Source organism: Falco biarmicus, chromosome 4 (assembly GCF_023638135.1).
Source record: "Falco biarmicus isolate bFalBia1 chromosome 4, bFalBia1.pri, whole genome shotgun sequence".
Lineage (NCBI taxonomy): Eukaryota > Metazoa > Chordata > Aves > Falconiformes > Falconidae > Falco > Falco biarmicus.
Window position 1 is genome coordinate 49,466,729 of NC_079291.1, and position 25,605 is coordinate 49,492,333.

Sequence of the window (25,605 nt, forward strand, 5' to 3'; positions counted from 1 at the left end):
GGGAGCCAATGAGAGAGCGAGCTGCCGCGGGAGCGGCGGGCGGGGCGGGCGGTGTGGTTGCGCTGGGGGTGAGCTGGCAGGTGGGGGCCGGCGGGAGCAGGCGGGCGGCGGGGGCGGGGCCCCAGGTGGGGGTGGGAGGCCCCGCCGCGCCCTTCCCCCGGCGGCGCCTGAGGTGGGGGCGATGCGGGAAAGATGGCTGGCGGCTCGGCGGCGCGGCCGCGGAGGGGGCGGGCTTGACTAACTCATCGTCTCCACCGTAGAGACGGAGTAACGCCGCGTGTGGAGCCGCGGGAGCGGGTTCCCCGGGCGGCCTTTTCTGCGGGAGCTCTGCGGCGGCCAGAGCCGTGCTGGCGCTGCCCCCGGGCTCCCCCGCAGTGGGGCTGTGCTCTCCGGGCTGAGCCCAGTCGGCCGCGCCGTGTAGCCCGGCGGCAGGCCTGGCGGGCGGGGGCTGGAGTGGAAATGTGCCGCCGGCGTGTGGGCTGCGCGCTGCCGGGCGGCCTGGCCGGCCCCTTGGCGCTGCCCTGCAGCCCGGCCGCCCCGCAGCAGCCCGCGGGGAGCGCGGCTCCCGCCGTGCCGCCGTGCCTGCGGCGTGAGGCAGGAGCCCCTTGTGCCGGCTTCGTGTGGCGGGGTCGGGTCCGCGGCCGCCTTGTCAGGCAGGGAAACCCAAAGGCCTGGAGCTCCCTTCGTTCTCCTTTTGCCTCTCATCCCTTCTCGGGTACGCCTTGCTGCTGTGGCATCTCTAAGCCATGGCAGCCGTTCAGGTGCCAGCAAGGAAGGGAAGTTCCTTCCTGTAAGTGTTTACAGCTTAGAGACAAGGGTCGAGTCTAAGGGAGCAACAAAGATAAAGCAGTTGGGAGAAATTACTCTAGGTAGGAATCCCAGTCTTTGCCTTTTTTGTTCTCCAAAAATATGATTTTGCTTGGGGAGTGCTTAGTATTGGCAGAGAAGCACTCACTTGAACTCACTGCATTGTAACACAACACTGGAATACAACAGAATAATTGTTGATCACAGCAATGAGTGTAGTCACAGAAACAACTTCAACCCCCGATTTTGTTAGTTTAAGCAAATAAAGCTCTATTATCCCATATACAGTTCTTCACGGTACTTAGCATAAGTATTTGCAGGGTCGAGGGCTAAGTTACTTGCCCAAAATTACAAAGCAAGTCAGGGAGTCAGGAACAGCAGCAAAATGCTGACTCAAGTTTTACATTTTAATTGCTGTAGTAATTATTGCTTTTATTCAACATCTTCATCACATCTTAGTCTTGCCTCACACTGTACAAAGACATGCTCATCGTGTCAACTTGCACAGAGACACACGCAGAAGTACAGTCATTTGAATAGTTCAGTCAAAATTACTCATAGATAAATGTTTGAAGAAACCATACCTGCAAATAGATACCTACACCAAGTAAGCGGGCAGCTGATGTTTGCAAATTTACTCAGAGGCTAAAATGAGCGTGTGAATTGAAAACTGAAAAGACACATTGCCAAATAGTTTACATACCATCAACTATAGTGATTTTACAGAAAATGTAATGGTATTCTTTCTTGAATGTGAAGAGAGCTCAGAGTCACAGATTATAAAGGTGAGCTTTTGTTACAGAAATATGTAAACCCCCATAAAGTCATGCTCTCTTCAAAGGGTTGTGGTGTGAATTAGAATCACATTAGTTTTCTGGAGAGTAGCTCTGCAAAAGCTAAATTAAGCTATTTCAGTGATGCGGGGCTTGATCCAAAGCCTGTAAAATCAGTAGGAAGGTCTTTGGCTAATATAAACTATTATGACTATTTTAAGATCATGGACCAATGATAGTTTGTCATCAGAGTGACACTTTGAGGAAGCATTCGTCGGTTCTGCTTGGTTTGGTACAGTTACTTAGGCTTATTGTGTTTTGTTCACTGTAACTTAAGTATTCACCCTTTGGAAGTAGTCTTGCCCCTCTTGTTTCCAAATACAGCCTTGATGCTAAGGAGCTATTATTTTTTGAAGGTATTTTTTTTTCTCTAGTTGCCTTATGGTACGTAATGAACTTATAAGTGACATATTTTTTTCACCCTTGTGTAACCAGGAAGCTCCCTATGATTTCACTGTTTTCATCATTTAATACAGTTACTCATTGTTCTTCAGCAGAGCTCTCAGGAAAGAATTGTATTTTGTCGGTGTCAAGTTATTAAAGTAGAGGTGGGAGGAGAGGAAAGGATGTGGAACTGTTTGTTCCTGAAGCTGTCTTGATATACTTAAATATCTTAACAGCAGTACAATTGCCTGTAATCTTAAAAGGAGTGACTTCTTGGCTTGTGTTGAAGATTGTTGGGGGAAACAGTCTTGTTTAACCTTGTGGAATATAGTTGCAATGCACCTAGGTGCAGGTGCATAAATCATACTGACACTAAGAGAATAGGCTCTTTTGAGATATGCAAACTGATAATAAAGAAACTGCATATCTGAATGAAACCTCAGCAGGTTATTTGCATGCTACATTAGGCACTCTAATTGTCCTCTTACTGTAATACTAAATAGAGTCAGTTTACATGGGATAGGGAGAGGACAGGTGGGTTTTGACTATTCCCTGATAGTGACCATTGCAGATGCTCTGCTGCATCCTCTTCCCATTGCCTGTTTGTTGCCAGTGCCATCTAGATCAAGCCTATATGTCCATCTTGAAGTCTTTTTACTACCTAAGAAATCCTGATTGACCCTTTCAAAATACTTTGGATTGCTACCCATCTCATCTTACTGTGGCAGTATCTTTACACATGCTACCTTTGAACTATAAAACGGTTCATATCATGCATGTAACATCACAGAAGCATCCAGTTCTTCATTTGGCAAAACATCTTCCATTGAAATTAAGTTAAACTAGGAGAAACAAGTCATGTCGAAAGAGAACGAGATGATTGCATGAGTAACAGAGCTGAATGAATGGATTTCCAGCCAGCTGGAACTATTTTCTACAGCTAGACCTTTCTTTCATATGTGGGTTCTCTGGCATCTAGTGGTACGTGAGCCCACACTTCAAGTTTGTCTGAGGTGCTTATAGGAGCTGTCTCTTCTGCCCAGCTGTTGTTTTTTCATGAGACTTATGAATCATAAAGAAAGTTAACTTTTGCATATTCAACTTGTTAATATTATTTTAAAATGGGCAGAGAACAGAGAACGAGATGGAAGGTTTTAAACAAATTCCAGCATTTTCAAACAAAACAGCCTACTCATAGGATGCACAGATTAGCATGGAAAGAAGGAAAGAAGTCATCAAAATATAATTTCTGGGCAGATGGTTTCTTGAAAAGGACTGACTGCTTTCTTCTGTTAATACTACAATATTCACTGGCCCTACATGTTGCATATAAACCCTTGTACTAGTCACTTTCCTATTTATTTTCACCCTTCAATTGTGTCATTCTAACAGTATAAATTCTGTAGTACAGGGGCTGGATTCTATGGGGGTTCTTTCCTTTCTTGCATAATGACAGTCCTGGTGACTAATATGAAAAAGGCTTTCTTTATGCTAGAAATATAAGGTGTAAATGAGAGGAAATCCAGAACTAGTGTGAGACAAGAAGTATAGGAAAATCTCCAAGAGATTTGGAGGACTTGCTGTTAGAGTTGGGTGAGGGAGGAAGAGATATGAAGGCAAGGGAAAGATAACATGGATTTCAGAAGGGGATGTGACTGTATCCAGAATAGTTAAATCTTTTAATAAATATTCAGACAAGATTTTACCATGTATTTTTCTTGTGTTCATCTCTCATTGGTACTGATTTTGTTAGAGAACAGCAATTAACATAGCCTCAGAGATAGACTCTGGCCAATATAGACATTATGGAAAAAGTGATCAAATTATTAATGTTACTTCCCAGTGGCCATATAAAATGCATCAAAATAATTCTCACTCTAAACATGGATAATGTCCTGAGTCACTGTAATATCGGCTTTTAAAAAAGAGAGAGTCGTATCAGTGGCCTATGGATATGCCAGTTTTACACAGGGACAAAAATACTTAAGTCATGTACTGTAGCAATTGTAAGACATTTACAATGCCCAGGTTGGCACAAGAAGTGGAAGAGGGAAAAAATGCCAACTGTAAAGGATGTTTCATTATTTTCAATGAGGGATGATAATGTAAAATGTCACCATATTCATAATGAAAGAAAATCACATGCTGACCATCAACTAGAACTTTTTCTTGGGTGTTAAATGGCTGTTGCTTCAAATTTGCTGTCCCCGACGCTTCAATTGAGAGTTTAGGTACAAATCTAAGGCATTGATTAAATTCCCACTAAAATGAAATGACAAGACCTTTTAATGGTACTTGAATCAGGCCTTGTATAAAAGAAAAGCACAAAGCTAATCCCTATGTTTACTTGACTCTATCTGTTCTTTATTTTAAAAAAAAGACAATGATTGAGCAGTATTTTTCTATAAGTTATTTCCTCCACAATGATTTTATCTCAGGATGTAAATGTAAAACATAATAAAGCAGTAGCAGATTACTTCCTAGCCAAAATATTTTGAATGGGAATGTTATATAACTTCAAAACCAAGGAGTATTGTTCAGCTCATGCCAGCTTTGAAGCTTCCAGGTTTTTTTGGAAAATGTTCTATAAATGGTTATATGGAAAATGTGTCAGTGTGGTCTTTAGGCTTGATAGTTATTTCTTTCCTGGTAAATTCATGTATCTTTTCTTATATGACACTCACTAAAATTTCTAGTTTGTGCTCAGCAGGTTCATTATGTGACATTGTTTTTTCCTTCCTTCTGCTACCAGCCGCTAAATTCACTGTTCAATGCCACCATCAAACAAGTATTATTAACATGCTATCTATTTCTAGTTTATCTAACTTTCAGACTTTGATTCTTGAAAAAAACAAGGTCTAAGCCCCTACAAATGCATCTCTCTGGGGTTTGACATGACCTGGAGTCCACTTCTTAATTTAGAAGTCTGTTTTTCTTGTTGTATTGGGTAGGAAAATTCATGACTGAGCTAAGCACCACCCAAAAATATTGCAGAGCAAAGAGGATTTGTGCTATTGTGAAAGATATGTTGTGTCAGATATACTAGGTTTGGAATAATTGAACCATGCTAGTCATACATGTATCATAATTGCTCAGAGGGTTAAAAAAACTCCAAAACAGAAAAAACTGCCTAAGACACTTCATTAAAAGGAAAACTTGTGCTAATTAAGCGATTAATGAATCATACAATTGACTAAGTTATTTCTCCTGGTTTGGGGGGTGAAGAATACATAATCCTTTCTTTCTCACCCAGAAGTCTTCCACAGTGAGCCATCATTTGGCACCACAGGATAATTTGTAAGCTTGCCATACTATGAGCCACAAAAGGTACACGTCTGGTTGGGAAATGAGTAGGGCCATGCGTGTATGTTCATATTCCATGTTAAAAGGATGCAGACTAATTATGGTATTCTCAGAATGTGGTCCTTCTGCAGCTTTCTCTTAAGTACTGCAAATGATCTTGAGGAGAAATCTTACTATTTATGTGATGTGAATTATGTTTACCTTAATACTCAATATAAAAATATGAACAATAACCTTAGAATATTGTCTAGAACACAGAACTTCTTTCTTATAGATGAGTGCCCTAACTACTGAGTTATTGGATGTTATTATCCTTTGTACAGTACTTCTGGATGGGTGAATCCTTGTGACAGCTTCAGCAGTAGTGTTGGTGTGTCCTCGTCCAGAAAAATGTCCTCCTGACCAATCGGGCAGATTGTCGAGGAGGACGTCAGTGTGTTTGGGCAGAACTGATCTCAGGAGCATCACTTTCTGCTCATATGCTGCAGTCGTTAGGCTATGTTATATGAGAGATGAGCAATGTAAATTTTACATGAAAGTCACTTCTATTGAAAAGTGGGTGATATTAAGGAGTTCTCTGAAGATCTGTTATATTCCTCAGCAGAGTTTGGTTGGAATAATGCTTAGTCAGTTGTTCCCCAATAGGCATGAATAGAGGACACATCAGCTAAGTGCTTATGTGGATTGGGGCCAAATGGACAATTTGGCCTGAAGCTGTCTCTGATTTCTTCCCTCAGCAGAATTGATGGAAATAACTGCAAGGGAGAGGTAAAGAAGAATTTATATTATTTGTGTAACTTGGGATTGCTTAAGGAAAGAGTAATCTCTTCCCCTATTTTATGGCCTTGGGAAACATTTTATGTGGAAAAGAGAAACAACCAAAAACCCACAGAAATAACTCTCTACTTAAAATTACGTACCCTTAACTATACTTCAAGAAATGATACCTTGAGTAATGATCTAATCTAATCTAATTCAATTGGTTTGGTAAGTGTAACTTCATTTCTAAATGTAAGCTCTGATGTTCTAACAACATCACAATGGTTGTTCCCTTCCACAAAGACTTGGAATTTTATAATGTGGAATTAACGTGGCAGTATAGTTAAGGTAATATAAATGTAGTTAGACAGTTACTGATATGGTGAATTAAAAATGTAGTCCCCCCCAAATATGTAGCGGTTCCCATGATACTGAAGAATTTTAGTTCATTTAAAATAAAACTAATCTAAAATGTGGTTTATGATTTGCAGTCTTTACATGTTCTATAATACATGAGAGTTAAACAAGTGAACTTGTTCTTTGTTGCACTGTAAATGCTTCCTACTTACTGTAGGTTTTTGCAAAAGTTAGAGTGTTTATATTACTTTTATTAGTATTGATAAACAATGGATTTGATATGTATTTCTCATCTTTTCCTTTTGAGAGTAGATTTCACTCTTTACAATAGAGGTTATGCATATTTTCTTTGCAGTCTTGTGGCTTGCCTGGAAATGGAAGCTCCAGCAGTGCTTAAAATAACCTAAGTGGTTGTGGAGGCTTCAGGCAGCCATTAGTGATATTTTGCTTAGATAGATAGAATGATATATGATTGCACTTTTTATTGTAGCTGATATGACCCTAGTGCTTCAAATGCTTTTGCAAATCAGTGTGGAGTCATCCTATTGGATTGAAAGAGGATTCAGTGTTCAAAATGAACCTAATGGAGACATTAATTTGAGGGACTGTGAGGTGGGGGGAGAGCCTCACTGGTCAAAATGCAATGTCTTCCAGAGTGTACAGGGCATCTTTGTCTCCTCCACAAACTATCTGGGTGTACAGTGCCACAAAGTTGTCTTTCTGAAGGACTGAGGAGACTAGAAAAGCAATTTTGGTAGTAATGCAGATAGTGGGGCCATCATTAGAGCTGGTGTGTTAGCAGCCAGCAGTTTCTGAGAGCGATTACAAGTACTTGACAACACAGTAAAATTAGGTATTTGGTCCAAATAATTTGCACTTCAAGAAGCAGTCTTCACCTTTGATTTATTGTTTTATTCTGTTGTGGTGTCATGAATAATATATAACAGCACAGATTGTTTCTTCAAAAGGACATACTTTTTTTTACTTACTTTCCTGATCAGTCAATACCTCTTATGCCCTAGCATGCATTTGCTGTCTCTCTTTCTCCTCCCTACTCCAGCCTTCCTTTTCTTCCTTTCATTTATTTTCCTACTATCTCTTTTCCTTTGCTCCTCCTTGCTTTAACTACTTGCAACTTCCTCCCCATCTCTTTCTTCCTTTCTTAACGCTGAAGATAAGAAGGTCAGGAATTTTTTCACTCCCATTGATAGTTATAGTATAGTAGTTAACTGATGCAAATTTCATATTCTTGTTTGCAAATATTTTTTATGACACTGAGATCATAACCGATAGTAAAAAGTACGGAATGTTTCCCTTTGTGAAATAAGAAAAATAGCCTTTCATGACTAGCAGAGTCATTTTCGTTTGTCAGAAGCCAATCTGGATGCCTTATGCAATGTTGTCTGTTTCCTTCCTGGAAGGCAGTTAATAACGTCTTGTTTCTCCTTGTCTGTGAAATGTAAATAGTTGGCAGAGATGCATTTAATATTAATTTCTGTAACTGTGCATTTGTATGCCTCCTTTGCACAGAATGACACCAGAAAAAGTCTTATCTCACATTCTGTAGCACAAAAATAAAGCCCACCCAAACAAACTCAGACAGAAGACATTGCATATACCAGAGTCTACAGTTTAGAAATACTTTGGCAGGCATAGCTAAGAAGTTAAGTAACATTTAAACTGTGGAACAGAACTAAGAAAAAACAAATGTTTTTGCGTTTATCTACAGACAATAATTTTGTAAACATATATAAAGTGTAGTATTTAAGAGTATGTGCTAGGCCTAAGGAGGTATAAAGTATCTGACTTTTGACATATTTGGTTTTGTTTTTTTGGTTGGGTTTTTTTTTTCCTGTACTTGCATTATAATTCCTTGGAGTTCCTAAGAATTCTAATAAAGGAAAAAGTGATTTCTTTGATTGTCTATGCAAGTGAGCAGCTTCCTTTTATGGTATGTTTGTGTAATACCATTAGGACCAGTGAAAATAATCAGTATATTTTGAATAAATTGAACAGTGATTGTTGTGATCAGACATAGATGAAAGATTTTTAATGTTTATTGTTTACAATCAATCTTAGGTTTTAGTTTCCCTTCCAGAAAGGTGATGTTTCTTTGATGTTGAATGTCTCTATTTGCTGCTGAGACTGAATGCCTTACACAGTACTTTGTCTTTCAGGTATGAAAGTCGTGTATTAAATATTTGCTTTTTTTTTAAAAAAAAAAGGAAATAACTGTTGGAAGAACAGGTGCAATAACAACAGCTTACTGGAGATATTAAAAAGAAGATCCTTCTTACCACAAAGGAAAATTAATATTCTACATAGATGAAAAATTAGTTCGTTAAATAACATGATATAGAGGTTACCTGTCATGGTATTTACTCTTCATTATTGCTTTTGTGAGTTCAGAACTTGATCAAATTAAATTTTACTATGAAAACCAAAAAAGCAATTTAGCTCACAACAGTCAGCATTTCTGTGACATGATTGAAAGGAGTAGACAGGAGTAGGAGACATCATTGGGAGTCTTGGATATAATGTGTGGTGGGCCAGAAGGGGATCCCTGAATTCCAGGGCAGGATGAGCCCCACAAGGAGTTAGTAGTATTTTAGCTAATTCTGGTAAGTTATAGTCTACATTTTCAGTCTTCCTCCCTGATACACTTGTCCATAGCCAATCTAATTTCTTCATAAAGTCAACATCTGCTGCTGTGAAGTTTCATTCCATTTTAGTGGCACAAGGTGATGCTCACCAAGCCCGAACCAGACACCCATGGCAAACTGCTTCCATTTTGCTAGGTGACAGAGAGTGATAGGAATTCCCATCCTATCCCTGAAACAATTCTGCTGCAATGCCATTGTCCCTAACTTAGGATCCACAAGCATCTGAGGATCATAAATTGAGCAAGTGGCTGCCTTGGCAAACCTCAGTGCTTTCCAGTATGTAGGGCCAGACTAGGATAGAGTACTGAAAGGTGAAGAAGCAGAACAGAGGACAAAATTAATCCCATAAGTAAGACAGGAACAGAGACAGAAGAGATAATGTCTACAAGGGAAAATGTTTTAATGCCTTTTTAACCTTCATATTCCCACCAATGAAAATAATTTATCAAGAATCACAAAAGAATGTGATCTGCTGTGAGGAATATTCACTTTTCTTACAACTCCTACCTTTGAAGTTTTCAAGACCTGACTGGACAATGCCCAGAATTCAGTTTTGACCTTGCTTGTAGCAGGAGGTTGAGTTTAGCTCTTGTGAGGTCCCTTTTAACCTTAATTATTCTATGATTCTGTAATTCTAAATTTTACTCAAATTTGTAAATTACTAAGAGGATGAATGTGTGTAATAGCTTCCTAGCTGTATTGGCTAGGCGGCAAGTATTCATCTGCCCCAGCGGAGGATGTGACTGTACTTTGGGGTATCGTATAGTGTCTTGCATGGAAGGGAAGAGTGTCAGTTACAGGCTAAAAAGTTCTGAAGGAAATTATGCATCCTGTTAGGCTGCCAGCCCAGTTGCAGCCACTCTGAAATTATTTTTGTTTTAAGAGAGAACCAGTGAAGTTCTAGAAACTTGGGATCTTGAGAGGAAACTCTTACTATGCAGCCAACAGGGTGAGTAGCATGGCAAGGTTGTGATTACTGAACAAACAGGGAGAGCTTCATAGTTTGAAGAAAGTCAAACCCAGGGGAGTACCTAGGTTCCAGAGTGAAGAATCGTTTAGAGAAGCCAAAATAATTGATATTGCAGTTGGTTTCCTTGTAATTGTTAGGGCCAGAATTTCTCTGAAAGCTGTGCAAGAGGCCACAGTCTGTGCTGCTGTAGGTGATGTGATCGAGAGATAGGATATTGCTATAAGGTCAGGGCAGTAGTGAAAATGAAACTGAAGATAACTTGCAGAGTAGGTCTGGCAGCAGCAGCCAGGTCTGGAGCAGCAGTCCCTTAATGCTACCCTTGAGCAGCCGTCAGTCAGCAACCGCTTGGGCAAAGTGTAATAAATATCCTTAATAGGAAAGAAATAATATGGGTGTTGGAGGAAGAGGCAGCTGTACACATGTCCAGCACAAAGATCACATTAAGAGGGCATATGGGCGCAAGTTTGTACTCTGCTCCTTTATAATGGACCTAATTCAGCTTTACAACCGTTCCAGGCTTGTAATGAGTTGGCATGATCTTGTTTGCAGTGCAGGCTCCACTCTGGCGTGGGTTAGGGCTTCAAATACTTCTTACTTTCTTTTTCCTTAAGCCACTCAAAATGGAAGTGCAGTTTAATGACATCATATAAGTTTGAGGTAGAAGTGGTTGGCTAGGCCACCCGTCTGATACCACAATACAAAATTATTTTCCACAATTTATGTTCTGGTAACTTAGTATTTCGTTAACAAGCATAACTTAAAACTGACTGATAGTAATCTTTCGTCCCCACAGTTACTGTTACATTGAGACGTGTGTGAATAGTAACAGTGTTGTTACCAGTACTAAGTTAGGGATACTGGGCTTTGGGGGTTTTTTCACCTTTACTTTTGTTTTTTTTTTAAAGTAGGACTGTTTTTATGTGACTTGAATATGTAACTTTAGGTTCTGTGTTACTGATACTGATACTTATTTCTTCTTGAATCTAAAGATATGAAGTAATGTATATTCATCTAAAAGAGTCAGCTGTCTTCAGTCCATTCCTTTTACACTGAAGACTACTTAAACACTTCAAGCACTGTTTCTAGTACATTTAGCCACCATTGTTCTATAATGTTTGTGTCAGCGACCTGGACCACCATCCGTGTTCTTGACCCTGTGGAATCAGGTGTTTGTTTTCAACTCATCTTTTTCACCTTGAAGAGGAAGTTGGTGAGCCCTTCTACAGACAATTGGAGGGAGCCTCATGATCATGGGCCCTGATTCTCATGGGGGATTTCAACCTCTCTGATATCTGCTGGGAAAACAACCCAGCCAGGCTCACATAGTCCAGGGGTTTCCTGCAGAGCATCGATGATAACTTTTTGATGCAGGTGGTGGAGGAGCCAACAAGGCGAGGTGTACTCATAGACTTTGTATTCACACACAAAGGACTGGTTGGGGATGTGAAGGTTGGGAGCAGCCTTGGCTACAGTGACCGTGAGATGGTGGAGTTCAGGATCCTGTGTGGAGGAAGCAGGGCAACAAGTACGATTGTAACCCTGGACTTGACTTTTGGCCTCTTCAAGGACCTGCTTGGAGGGATCCCATGGGTTAGGGCTCTGGAAGGTAGAGGGGTCCAAGAGAGCTGATATTCAAGCATCACTTCAACAAGGGCAAGTGCAGGGTCCTGCATATGGGAGGAATAATGCCATACACCAGTACAGACTGGGGCCGACCTGCTGGAAGGTGGCTCTGTGGAGAAGGACCTGGGAGGTCTGATGGACAGCAAGGTGCCATGGGCCAGCAGTGTGCCCTTGTGGCCAAGAAGGCCAATGGGATCCTGGGGTGCCTTGGGAAAGAGTGGCCAGCAGGTCAAGGGAGGTGATCCTCCCCCTCTGCTCTGCCCTGGTGAGGCCACATCTGGAGTGCTGGGTCCAGTTCTGGGCTCCCCAGTTCAAGAGAGACAGGGAGTTGCTGGAGAGGATCCAGCAGAGGGCTATGAAGATGATGAGGGGACTGGAGCATCTCTCTTACAAGGAAAGGCTGAGAGAGCTGGGCCTGCTTAGCCTGGAGAAGAGAAGCAACTATCTTCAGAGCGAGTGTCAAGGGGATGGGGCCAGGCTCTTCTCAGTGGTGCTCAGCAACAGGACAAGGGGCAATGAGGACAAACTGCAACACGGGAAGTTCCACCTGAATATGGGGAAAAACATCTTTACTTTGCGGGTGACAGAGCCCTGGCACAGGCTGCCCAGAGAGGCTGTGGGGTCTCCTTCCCTGGGGACATTCAAAACCCACCTGGACGTGACTCTGTGCAATCAGCTCTAGGAGAACCTGCTTTAGCAGGGGTTGGACTAGGTGACCTCCAGAGGTCCTTTCCAACCCTGACCATTCTGTGATTGTGTGATTTGTAGTCCTGATTGTGTATTAAATGTGACAAGTACACTACTTCCTTTATAAGATATAAATGTAAACATGAGGATAGGATAATAGTATCACATTGTCAAGTTTTGTTTTGTTCTCCTGTGTTCTGAATGTGGGTGGCCTTTCCAGTACTAATCCATGACATGCACATGCATGTTCTAAAGTTTCTTATGCCACATATTTATGGTTTAACAAACAGGCTTGAAATATTTTCCAAATTAACTTTAAACAGTGTTGCCATGTAGATACTGTACTTAAAAACAAAGGTTGCATTTCTTTTTCTCTTTCAAGGACTCGAGAGCTTAGGAAGAAAATTTCTTTGACCAGAAATCAAGAATTCAGATGTGAGAAGGTACTGTATGGCAGTTCAGTAAATATTCAGGTGGTACAGTGTTTTGTTTTTATGAATAATTCACATTTTGGAGCTAAGTTTTCTTATTCAAGAACCAAACACATTGAACACAATTAAACTTTTCCTTCTTAGGTTTATATCTGAATTTTAACATGCTAGAAATCTAAAGCAGGCAGTTGCTTATATTAAGAGTGTAAAAAAATTAGTATTTCCATTATTTATCTGTAATGCATAATATTTACTGGAAATTTTACCTGGATTATCTATATTGTTTCTTAAAAGGCAGCAGTTACCCACAAAACAAAAACATGGACAGTGGCTAAATATCAGGAGGAGTATCTGAAATAATATTTACATTCTAGCCAATGTTTAACAGCTCCATGACAAAAGAGAGCGGAGTCTTATCTTTGTAATTTTAGCAGTATAGCTGATGAGAGCCTTGTGTCTTAATAATGTGACAGTTTCAAGGTTGAGTCTGGAAAGAATCTGGCATCTGCTGTGCTAGACAAAGGCTAAAAGTGGGCCTCTCTGTTCCAACCCCCATTCCAGAGGGGAAAGCTGGGGTTCCAGGTGAACTCAGTATTTCTGGTGAGACTGTCTTATGAACTCAGATCACTGATGATAGAATTTTTTCCAAGACTCCGTGCTGCAAGCTTATTTGGAGAGGGATTTGGTATCTAAGATAGACTTTTCTAGGGTTTTTTTGTGATATACAGTTATGGTGTATGCAGGGAAGATGCACGTGAAGCAGGAAGAAAGATGGGGTGGGAATATAAAATACAAAACCAGACAGGAAAGAGCTTTTACCATAAAGTGCTGCCTCTTTATTGCAGAACTGCTGTTCAGTTTGTCAGAGACAGTGTTTTCTGTGAACAGTTTCCATTAGAAAGACACACTTCGATATTCTAAACTAGCTACAAACAGGAGGCTATTAACTTGGACTGAATCTGAGTGATGTTTCAAGAAGTGGAAGTTTGGTAATGTTATTGTATCACAGTGAGTGAAGTAGTAAAAGTGAATTTGAAGGAGCAACATGCTTATTATAAAATCCTTAAGTTCTTTTTCCATAAGTCATTCAGAATTATCTAAAGTGAACCTAACACTTTGTTTTAGAATGATTGTGGCAATACAGTTGTCACATGAAGAGTGTATTGTTAAAAAAGTCCTATAAAACAATACAAAACTATCCCTTCATCAAAGCACCACAGAGTATTTGAGCTTTGGTACGCAGTGTGTTATCTGACTCTAACAAGCTTAAGCTCCTTAAAATAAGTGGAAGCCCTCTGTTATGATCAGGGCAGGAGAGTTTTCTGAAGTATAATTCAGAGCAGCTATTTTTTTTTTTATTAGCTACAAATAGCTTCCCTTGTTTGTGACAGGCCTTGATATACCGAGGCTTTTTTCTCTTCTGAGTATGTCACAAAGTAAAGATCACATAAAATGGTAATGCAGGGCTTCTTTCTTCTGATGCTGTTGTTAGCTTAGAATGCAGATAGCACCACATGCTTCTTTAAACTGAAAGCCATACATTCTCACTAAATTATAGAAATTGGTGTGTGGTTCTCATCTCTCCTTGTTTTCAGCTGTAAGTTCATGTTAAAAAGCTGATACACTACTGTTCTCGTAATGTCAAAGTTCAGTTGCTGTAGCCAGAAAAAATCACCATTAAGAAAAAGTCTCCCATTCATGACTTTGCCTCGTACTGTTCTGCCACGTCCCTCTTGAGATGCCTGTGTGCAAATGGAATTTTTAAAAACTTCAAACTTTAAATAACTAGTGTATATTTTGTTTGCCATATGCTAATAACATAAATATCTCAATTTTCACTTTTGCCTGCTATTCTTGCCATTCCTGTACACCACCAGGTCCTTTTCTCCTGAGTAATAGCTGGGTCAAGGACAGATAGAAGCCCTTAGCGTATTGGTTACACTAAAATACATGCAATGAATCCGAATGACAAACCAAATCATGTAATGTGCTTCATTAAATTAATTAGTTCAGGCTATAAAGATGGTACCACTAGACTTTCAGTGTGGTGTTGGTTATTTGAAAAAGAATGAGGAAGAATTTAAGGTCAAATTACATGAGATTATATTGGAAAAAGACTACAGAAATGAGAATCCAGGCATACAAATCTTCAAAGTCATCATGGAGTCATGTGTATATTGGAAAGTGACTGCTCTTGTCTCTTCCACAGGTTGGAATTGGAGACTCACTAATAAATCTAGTCTTAGTAAAATTGCTATTGAATACAACCTCTGACTCAGTACTGTCCCTTGAGAAATGTTCTTGATTTAAAAGACTGTGTTTACTACATCTGAGGATGTACACATATCTTGTATTTATGAAGGCTATACTACATAGGTATGAGTTCTACACAGGTGCTTTTAAGGTGAAATTTTGGATGTGAATATTCAACTGGTGCAAGAACCTATTCTTAAATTTTGCTATTGCAAATTCCTCTTGGCAGGTAAAATCAAGTTTGCTGGACTTAAATAGTTGTGATAGGATAGTCTATTCCAAAAGTGCTGTTTCATATTGTATTCAGTCTCCTTGCTTTATTTGTATTCTGAAATACTTTGTAAAAATATGCAAAATAAGGCAACGTATATTTAAACTTATATCTGAAGCTCTCTGAGACAAAGTATAGGCTGTTTAACATGACCATTCTTTCAAATTTTTATTTCTTTTCCTTTTAAAAATCTTTTTCCTCCAACCTCCCCCTTTCGCAGTACATGCTTAGTGTTTTAGAAGATGCTGAATAACTTCTGCCTTTTTCCAAAGCATAAAAACCTTTAGCAATTCTAATGCTGTTTTTCAGGAAAACAAAACAAAACACTCATAATAATGAAATATGCATTGGTATTTTTTTACTCATGTTGACTTTTTGCTGTATAAAATTAGGATAGCTGTTAATCTGCTCTTTGCTGCCTAAGTGAAGAACTGGTACTATTATCTGTAGCTCAAGTTTTTATCATGTTCTAGCCAAATGTTTTAAAGCTAGCTCAGGTATTTTTGTACTACCCTGTGCTGTAGAAAGATGTCCTCAGAATGGTCCTTAACGGAGGTGTTATACCTGCTAGTCCAAACTGTTTGTCACTATCTGGCATACACAGTGTATTGTGGCCATGATTTCTGATTGCTTTCCCCCAGATGCAAGAGAGAGGCTTCTTAGCTTCACATATTGCTTTAACTTGCTTGCATATCTGCGAATACACAGAAAAGTAAGTTCCTATGAAGAGAAAACAGGTTGTTTTATTTGCTGAACATCTAAGAAGGTTAGAAGATGACAACCTTTCCAGCAGGAATTAGTGTCTGTCTTTGGCTGTTACTTGAAATGCACAGTATCACTGCTAGATGCCTAAAGATTTCATAATCCTAATATATCTTCCTCTACAGTAGGAGATTGGGATAGATATTGCAGAACCAATGTATTCATCAAGTGATTCATTAGCTGAGACTTTAAAGCACAGCACATCTCTTTGCTCCTTTATTTTTGTAAGGTTATTTTTGTGTGCTTATATTTTCTGTATCAAATATTTTAAATAATTGATGTCCTTTCTAATCTGATTAAAATAGGTTATGACTGTTAAAATAAATACTCAAAGAGATGTATTAGTGTAATAATCCCACCCTAACTCAGTTTACAAATGTCTATGTGTTAAGGAATAAAGCAAAACAAAAGAAAAAAACAAACCCATATATATATTTTGAACTATATACAAAGCAACACATTGGAAAGGCAAGAGTAGGACAATTTTTAATTTTTTTATATTTTTCTTTCTAGGTATTTATGCCATCAGTATATATAATGTGCTTACACTGGCAGTGTACCTTTTATGATGGAAAGGTTGGATCCACATCCAAACTACTGCAGTGTATATCAATATCTGTCTTAGAGTGCAGTAGATGCACAAGCACTTCCTCAGTTCAAAGATGAGGGAATTTTGTTCATTGTTTTAATTTAGTATCTGTCTTAGTTGAATTTATTCATGGAAGCATTTTGATTTTTATATTGATTACTGTGTGACTTCAAGGGGTTTTTGTCTTTGCTGGAACACTGTCTGCACGCTGTTGGCACCCTGATCTGTGACACAGGTCTTGGCTGAGTGAGCAGCTTCTGGTCCAGATGATGCGTGAGTAAGGCAGTGTAATGTATATGCCACGACAAATGATCAAAACATAAAAACTGTGTTTGTTCTTAATCTTGGTGCCAAAGCAGTAGGTCTAAAAGGGTTAATACTGATTACCTGGTAACTTTAATTTTTATTAAAAAGAAGATAAGGGTTTTTTCCCAAGCCGTTTTTGAAAGGAGGGCTGAGGGGATTTTGGGGATTTTGGGAATTCATACTGAATTGAGGTGCTAGGCTGCCTTTGAAGACTTGAGCCAGATTGAAAAAAACAAATAAAAAGTTAAAGAAGATGGGACAGATACAGTATTACAAATAATTTTACTCTTTTCATCCTTGTGTAATCTAAATCAAATGTGAATATTAGAATGTTTTGCAAAGTCTCCTGATTTGTTTTAACACCTGTGTTATCTGAAGAGGCAGGTTGAAAACCAGTGCCTAGAAATCTGGAACCACAGGAATGAGTGTTGTTTCGATGCCAAAAGATGTTATGAAACACTGTTCATTCACAGTACCCCTTCTTTCTCTTCTTCAAAACTGTCAGTTTCATAGATGTTATCTTCTTTTACAGGCTTTCAAATAGTCAGTGAGCTGCTTGGAAAAATGTGCCAGTACGCAGTGCTGCCAGCGCCTATTAGATACCATGTGAGTATTTAAAGGTGTTTCACTATTTAGGTCTTGTCTGTATAATGGAATGCAGTTGTTAGTTTTATATATAGAGAGATATAGATATGAAATTTACATCTGGATGATCAAACTGAAATCTCAGAATTCTTCATGAATGGTTGTGGAAGCCTGGCAGCACAGCGTTGTGGAAACAAGCATATCTTTTCACACATGAACAGCTAGGTAGCTTTGTAACTGCAGTGGTAGATGCAGCAGTGCAAATGTGTGGTATGAGATGTGCGTTGGAAAAGCATTAGGCTGTCATAGGTTCATATTCCCATAACTGATAAATGTACTGTGAAATTAAGTAGTGTAACTGATATGCTCACTTTTTAGCCTGGACAGAAGATTTTGAGGGCTGTATCTTATGATATTTATTTTATGAAAATATCCCCCTTTTTTTTTTTTTGTAAAACGAACACACACAAATATATTTACATGCTCTTTTGCATCCTTTTTATTAAGGCTAAAGTTATTATAGTTCTTTATAAAAAATGTCTTGACAATAATAAGTTAAGCAGTTTATATTTTTAAATAGGAACTATATGTATATACTTCCTTTAATTTTTAGAAAAATAGGATAATTTTTCATGACATGGTATAGATCCTTAAAGTATTTGATGGAAACTGACTTTGCTAATGTGTTACTCTTCTTTTGAAAGAGTAGTTTTCAATTCTTTGAAGTATCTCTCTGGATTGTGCATGGATCTCTTGCCAAGTGCAGTGATCATTTGCCTATGAAAAAAAGATTGTCAAGAAGTGTTTATTAGCTGTCTTATAAAAAATGACATCCAGTATTGTGGCAAGCAAAATGTGACTTGTGAACAAGCATGTAATAATTTATTCAAAAGAAATTTAAGAAAAAATGAAGAATACTTCTAGGAAATTTAGTTAAGATTCAAGTGTTCTTTGGTGTATAAAATGATCATTGCTGTTCCAGGTGAAATAGGTGCCATCAGTTGCATGGCTAATCCTTACCCATGTGATGTAAAGTGTTTCTAAAAAGGCATAGACTAAGGCATAGACTGGTATAGGTTTTGGTGCTGAATTAAAGTTAGATATTTTTAGAAAGCCTACGATGATTGAGCTTAAAATGGATGTGGGCTGAAAGGTTTTGTATGAGTGAAAATCTGTAGTGCTTGGTAATGTGGCACGATCCCACAGATTCATACAGCTTTGATCAGCAATGTATAACTTGTATAAGAAACTCATCTGTATCTTTAAAATTCCTTAAAGTGAGCTGGAAGAAAAAAAACAGCCTACTTACCTTGGCCACAAATTTATCCATTTTTTGGAAGCAGTCTTTCACTATAGATTCATGGGTAGTGTTAAGTCTGGACTTCAGCTGTTATTTTAATGGAAAACAAAAGAAACTTAGTTTGAACAGTGACAAGTAAATAGAAGTTCAACATGACTCAGAAAACAGTACCTTCTGATAGACATGGTCATGACTGAGAGCTTTGTAATGCTTCTGTAAGATGCAAGCCTGCTAAATATGTTAATACTAAAGGTAGTGTAGCACACACTTGCTATGTCTACAAAGAGATCAGGAGAAAAATATGTCAATGTTCAAAGCAAGGTAAGGGGTCTATGGATTTTTTTGTTCTGTGACAATACTAGTTTTGTTTATGTACGCTGTCTTTGAAGGAAACTGATTTCAGAGTAACTGGTGGTCGTTTGACATATCATGTACCTATGTGATTATGTTAATTCATTTAAAAAAAAAAAGTGCTTAAGTAACCACCAGTTATTATCCTTTGTTGTACCCATCTTGTTCTAGGGTCTAGCCAGGTCAGAAGCAGCAGTGTGGTTTTGGAGCTCAGTGTTTATATGCTGTTGCTCAGGCATATGTCTAGCCCTGGAAACCTCTCTTTCCTGCAGTAAAGTGCTGCGGGTTCCCTCCACAGCAGCACAGAAGGGTGTGTTAGGGTGTACATTTGTATGCCTAGGTTTGTTCTCCTGCAGGTTAATTAGCAAATCTGGTGCATGGCATAGGCATTAGTTGCAAGGCAAGCTATAGCTAATCTGAGGCTTCACCCTCTGTAAATAGTTCTTAAGCTGACCCCAACTGAATTAACTATTAGCATATATGTTTAAGTAGTTTACTGAGCTGAAATAAGATGAATGCAGACCTAATATTTTCCTGAAGTGTTTTGCATACAATTTGCAGCTAATTCTTTACGTTAGCTTGTCTTGACAGAAGTCATAAGTAGTTGAAACAAAGCACATGACATTGATATTTAGTGAGAATAGTAAGTACTTCTGTGGTAGAACTGGTGCAGTCTTTAAGGAGAAGCAAGTTAAATACTGGCTTAGCCATATTTTTAGGCATCACATCTCAAAATATGCCCACAAATACATATATGTGAATTTAAAACTGCCTGTATCATACAGGTCAGTAAAAGCGCGAAAGATGCCTGTCATTACTTGCATACAGATGTTTTAATTTTCATTATTTGAAAATGTAATCTTTAAAGTTTTCTCTCACATTTTCAACATACATATTACCAGTTTTATTAACCATGAATATCTGACTTGAATATCATGTGGTGTAAAAAAAAATTATACTTACACAAGTTTTGAGCTGAGCATGAGCTTCATACATTCCTCTTAGAAAAATGTTCTTGTTTTGAAAAGGAGTGTCTGCTTTCTTGAAAAACTCAGCAATTTCATGCACTATATGAACAATGGCGGCATTATCATATCCAACCTGTGATGACAAAAAATAAATACAGACAAATTTGGTTTCTGAAATTTGCACTTAAGTCTCAGTTAATGGTATGTTTTTCAACTGCCAGAGTCTGTTTTAAGTTCTTAAAGACTTTTCACCACTTTCTTCTGCTCTTTAAATTTTTTAGTACAAAAATTATAGAAAGCAATATGCATTGCAAAGATGGTATTTATTTGAAAATCAGGAATTGTCTGTGCATTTCCAGTTGCAATTTTTGCTTTCGTAAGGTAGATCTGTGTTTTGGAATGGAAATATATGTTGCATTTTTGAATTCTATTGACATTCTTGGAAATATAGAGTGTACAAGGAATAGTCAATAAGAAGCCAAGAGTCAAAAGCAGATCTTTTGAATTCAGACCAAAGACAACAGACTGAGTGTGCAGCTCTTTCCTCACAATCGCAGTACGTATTTGGTGAAGGGGAGCTCCCTCTGTCTTAGAGAAGATGGAAATACAAGAGAGGCCGATGACTTTTTTCCCCCTTTGTTCCCTGGTTGTGTTTTAGAAGCTCCATTGATAAGATGAGCTGGAAGTGGGCTGAGTGAATTCCTTTGTTGCAGTCGCACACTCTCAACCCAGTACCTTCTTTCTTATTTTGTGGCATTGCAGACCTGGACTGAACGTGAACTGTGCATATAAAGTACATGCATGTACTGAATAGCATGTAAAATCACCCCAGCCCTAATTTTGTGGGGTCTGCTTCTGACTGAAATTGCGTCAGCATGCCGTGCTGATAGTTTCCAGGCTAGCAGATTGATTCCAACTAATTTTCCACTTTAAACAGCAGGACTAACAAAAAAGCACCTAAACCTTTTCGTGTGAAAGTAACATAATAACTTAAATAATAGGAAAAAAAAAAAAAAAAAGATTATTTCCGTAAGTAACCTCTCAGGGAAAAGAATTTGGACTGAACACTCAACAGTCAGATTTATCATTTAAAGCTGTAATTTAGTATGTCATAATTCTAATGTGAAAGTCTTTTAACAAGTTGCACAGGCTGTGTAAGGTAGAGCTGTTACAATGAGATAATGTCAAGTATGTATCTTTTTCTACTTACTGCTTTTAGCATCTGCTCAGGGAAACACAAATCTTCGTTGCTCATTTCCTCACACTCCAAAGAAAAGCCTTTTTTGTTCTTAAAGAAAACATCAGTATAGAAATTTTAAGCATATGCAAAACCAGGCTTATTACGGAAACAATTAATAAAAGAGTTCACTTATCAGTTGGTCACTTAACGATGAAGTGTATGAATGACCACTTTCATAGAGGACACTATGTATCTCATGAGGTTGTGTGAGGAAGATTAATTTGCTCGTATGTTCCCAAGCCTATCTGAAATGGAAGAAATAGCTGCCCGATACCTATTTCACCTTTTCTCAGTTATTCCAGGGAGCTCAGTCTGTATGGTGCTGGGGAAAGGGCAGGCCACAAAAGAAGCCAGACTGGGAAAGGAAACATGCTTTTCATATAGCTGATTTCCAAAAACACTTTCAGAGAGTATTTGTACCAAAAACTTTATGGCTGTGAATGCCCTTTTCCTTGAGTGGGATTAAGTCATAGTAAATTGTGGTGTTATGGTTTCAGTTGATGCCAATTAGCAGGAACCCCAGATGACTGTGTGCTCTAAAATACGTGACTTCTGTGTGGAGGATGTGTTCTCAGGAAGGCACATAAATGTCATATATTCAACAGAAGGAGTTCACATTGAAAAATCTAAATGTAAGGTTTTTGGCTTCGTACAAAACGGGTATCTGGCTCATAATTTTTTAATAATGTAAAAAAAAAAAATTGTAACCAGGCAATTGTTATGCATTTGGGAATTTCTTGCACCTAAACTAAAGAAAGATTGAAAATGACATCTATAAATTGTGGCAATATTTTACACATTGACTTACCAGTTTCTCAATCTCCTCTAAAAGCGCACTCCACTGCACGCTTTGAAAGCACTGATGACTGCTGCTGCGGCGATAACCAAGGGATGTAGCAATAAGGCAGACAGTTAAGAGGAAGAAGTGGCTCCCAGGGCAATACATTGTCTAGTTTTGGAAAAGTAAGAAGACAGAAGTCTTAACAGAATCAGGGTGGTTTTACAGTTTTGTAAAGTCATGCAAGCACTCAATTGCTTCTGCTTGTTCACTTTTACTCTGTGTTTACTGATGTGCTGTGATAGGCCTAATAAGTTCTAAATGTTAAATATGTTTACTCAGTGTATAAAGAGGAAAAAAAATCATATAAGACAACCTTTTTTTATACTATCCATATAATATGTAAATGGTTGTATGTTTTTTTTAAATATCCTATTCTGATTTTCTGAAATACCTATTTCCACAGTATCTAGAAAACTGGCATTATTTGCTGCAGTAAATTTGAATAAATGTAAACTATTGCCTACTAAATAATGAAATAAAAAAGAATATTTTTTCGCCTAGCAGTTTGCTGTGTAGTAATTCCTGTAGCCTTCTTTCTTACCTGTAACTTGTAACATGATTTAGAGTGATCACTTCTAAATATAAGTTTATATTTTAGTCAGATTTTGTTGTCATAAACTCATTGGGCATTACAATAGTAAAATAAAAAGGAGAAGTTAAATGAATAAATTGATTTCATCTAGAAAAATGAGCAAGAAAATCAAAAAAGCCTACCTTGTGGATAATGTCCGCTCCTGATTGTGCACTTCTGTAGGGCTCCTGGGGTACATTCTGGCAGCTGCCTCAGTCCCTTTTAAATGCTCTTCTCCAACTGTTACAAATCTCTGACCACCTCCTCTCAGCAGATGATGCAGAGTGAAACTTCTTTCTTTCACTATTCCATCTCTTCAGGTATGTTGATTTCCAGGCAATAGAGAGGCTATATGGGGGTGGCAGAGGCCACATTTTAAAGTTTTTATTTAAACAGAGAAAAAATACATGTCTGAAGTCTGTAGAACAAACTGTTAGAGTTTATTTTACAACTTTATAGTTAGCAGTTTGTAAATATTCACATCAGGTAATAAAATATAAAAACCAGTGTTCTTCAGTATGAACAAATACTGTCTTCTATATTTACATAATGGATATAGAATTTCATATAATTTACCCCATGCGATTTATAATTGTATAAGTGGCATTGAACATAACAGTGAAAAAGTTTAACTGTACCCATTCTATGCGAACATCTAACTTTATAGTTCTGTAAGTATTATATTGACCTTCAAATGTAAAATGCAAACTCATGCGCACAAACATACAACATACATCACACACATACACATATGTTACTTCCCCAAGTTGCACCAAGGACTATCAGCATTAAGTTTTTCATTCACTGTAGGCTGGAGTTACTGAGGAGAATTAATTTCCAAGAGAGCTAATCCCTACCAAATTAGAAAATGTCTTAATAATAATAATATTCTGTTTTTATTAAATTTTGTCCCTGGGGCTTTTAAATCCCATTAAAACTTAAAGTAACTCTAGCATCCCACTGTACTGTTCTTGTTATTTCCTATCTATCTGAGACCCTTCATCTTGCTGCCTGAAGTTTCTTCGCGTTGGTTTGTCCAAATGTTAAGCACTGCATAATGTGGAAACAGAAAAGATTTTGCACCATTTTTTTTAAAGTTTTTTTTGGATGGATTGACTTGTAGTTTTAAAAGTCTGTAGGTATCTAACATCCAACCTCTGGAAAGCTCATTAAGATCGTATTTGTATCTTTAATCTCTAATGTTTTGTCAATTTTTCCCTTTACAGAATACCTGCCCATCTTTAATAATTTTACTTTACTATTGCTAGTGAATGTCAGTTCTCTATGTACCATTCATAACTCTTCTGGAATCGTAATAAGGAACTTAACATCTGGAATTAAAGGCAATTTTTTCCACTTTTCTGCGAATAAGTAGCTAATGGGTGTGGTAAGACAGGCCTCATTTTATCTTGTCTTGGAGATGTTTCATGAACATCTTTGCAGCGGTAGATTCTGGATACAGGACTTAAATATTTACCGTAAGATACATGCAGGCACTAAGGAAGGGTATAATTCAGGGCACCACTTTCTTAGCATAACGCTACGTCAGGATTAGATAGAGAACTGTGGTAATAGGGCAAAGGGGACACCAGGAACAGTATAGTGCTGGAAGTCGGAACGTTTTTGGGCTTGATTGCTCATTTCACTGTGATCACACCTTTCAGTGTGAGCCACCTGGCTACCTAACTTGATGCTACAGATGTTAACCTAAATCTTATGGATTCGTTTATATTCACCTGTCGAGTTTTCAATGCCTAACAAAAAATAAGAAAGGTAATAATTTACTGATTATGATTTGAATTTCAAAAATGGGATTTTAGACCACTGAAGTTGTGTGCAAACCTCACTACACATTTCTTAACATTTAGCACAGAAAACAGCTTAATAGTTGGATACTCAGTTTCAGCAACCAACCATATAAAGGAATAGTTCTGAAATTCTAAAATGGTGGATCCTGTTTATAAGATTGAAAATACTGGTTTCCCTTTGAACTGTGTAAATTTGTTTTAAGTAGACTGGATGGTGGTAAACATATTTTACTTTGTGTTTAGGGAACTGTGCTGGTTAAGTTTCAGTTTCTAAAATGCATGTTATGTATATTAATGTAAATATCTGTAAACAGTGGTACCCTAGATTTTTCATGTGGCATTCAGTCTCACCTTTGCTTTTGACTCAACATCAGTAAAGAATGGAAAATATGTAGTACATCTTCAATAGACTTTCCATAGTAAAAATTTAGAGAAGCATTCTAGGGGAGGAGGAGAGCCGCATGAAAATTGCCTGTGGTCCTTGTCTTTGTCTTCTCATTTCTTCCTTTTCCCATTGTGGCTTCTTGAGAGATGAAGACTAAAGAGTAAAAGATGCACGATTGCTGTGTAGTATCTTGTGACTAAATCATGATTTTTCTTTTTATAATTTCATTGTACTGAAAATTCATTGGGACCACTTTGGAGAGAATATTTGAGGAAGGAGTGCAGTGGGGCTGCAAGTGAAACAAGTCAGCTTTCAAAGGTATTTCTTCATGTTATGTTTACTAAAGGGAGTTCCTTCTCAAAAGGTTAATGAAATAACCATATTGTGATTCTGCAATTCACCTCTGAATGTTTTTAATCATTTGTCTGACATAGGAATTCAAATATGTTCTTTTGAAGGGGAAAAAAAACCAACAGGAAAATAAAAAGAGGAAGCATCACTTTTTCTAGCCTGTGTAAATGATCTTACTTGAACCTACAAATCTTTCAATACCAGATT

At 38.1% G+C, this 25,605-nt stretch overlaps 1 long non-coding RNA gene across 1 annotated transcript in view; it reads left to right on the plus strand.

The window, feature by feature from the left end:
* The first annotated feature begins 5,561 nt into the window (after window positions 1-5,561).
* LOC130149194 (uncharacterized) overlaps window positions 5,562-25,605 on the plus strand; it is a 31,385-nt gene continuing 11,341 nt past the window's right edge. The window contains exons 1-2 of the long non-coding RNA XR_008821829.1: window positions 5,562-6,095; window positions 17,531-17,604. This is a non-coding gene — a long non-coding RNA (uncharacterized LOC130149194). The remainder of the gene's footprint in view (window positions 6,096-17,530; window positions 17,605-25,605) is intronic.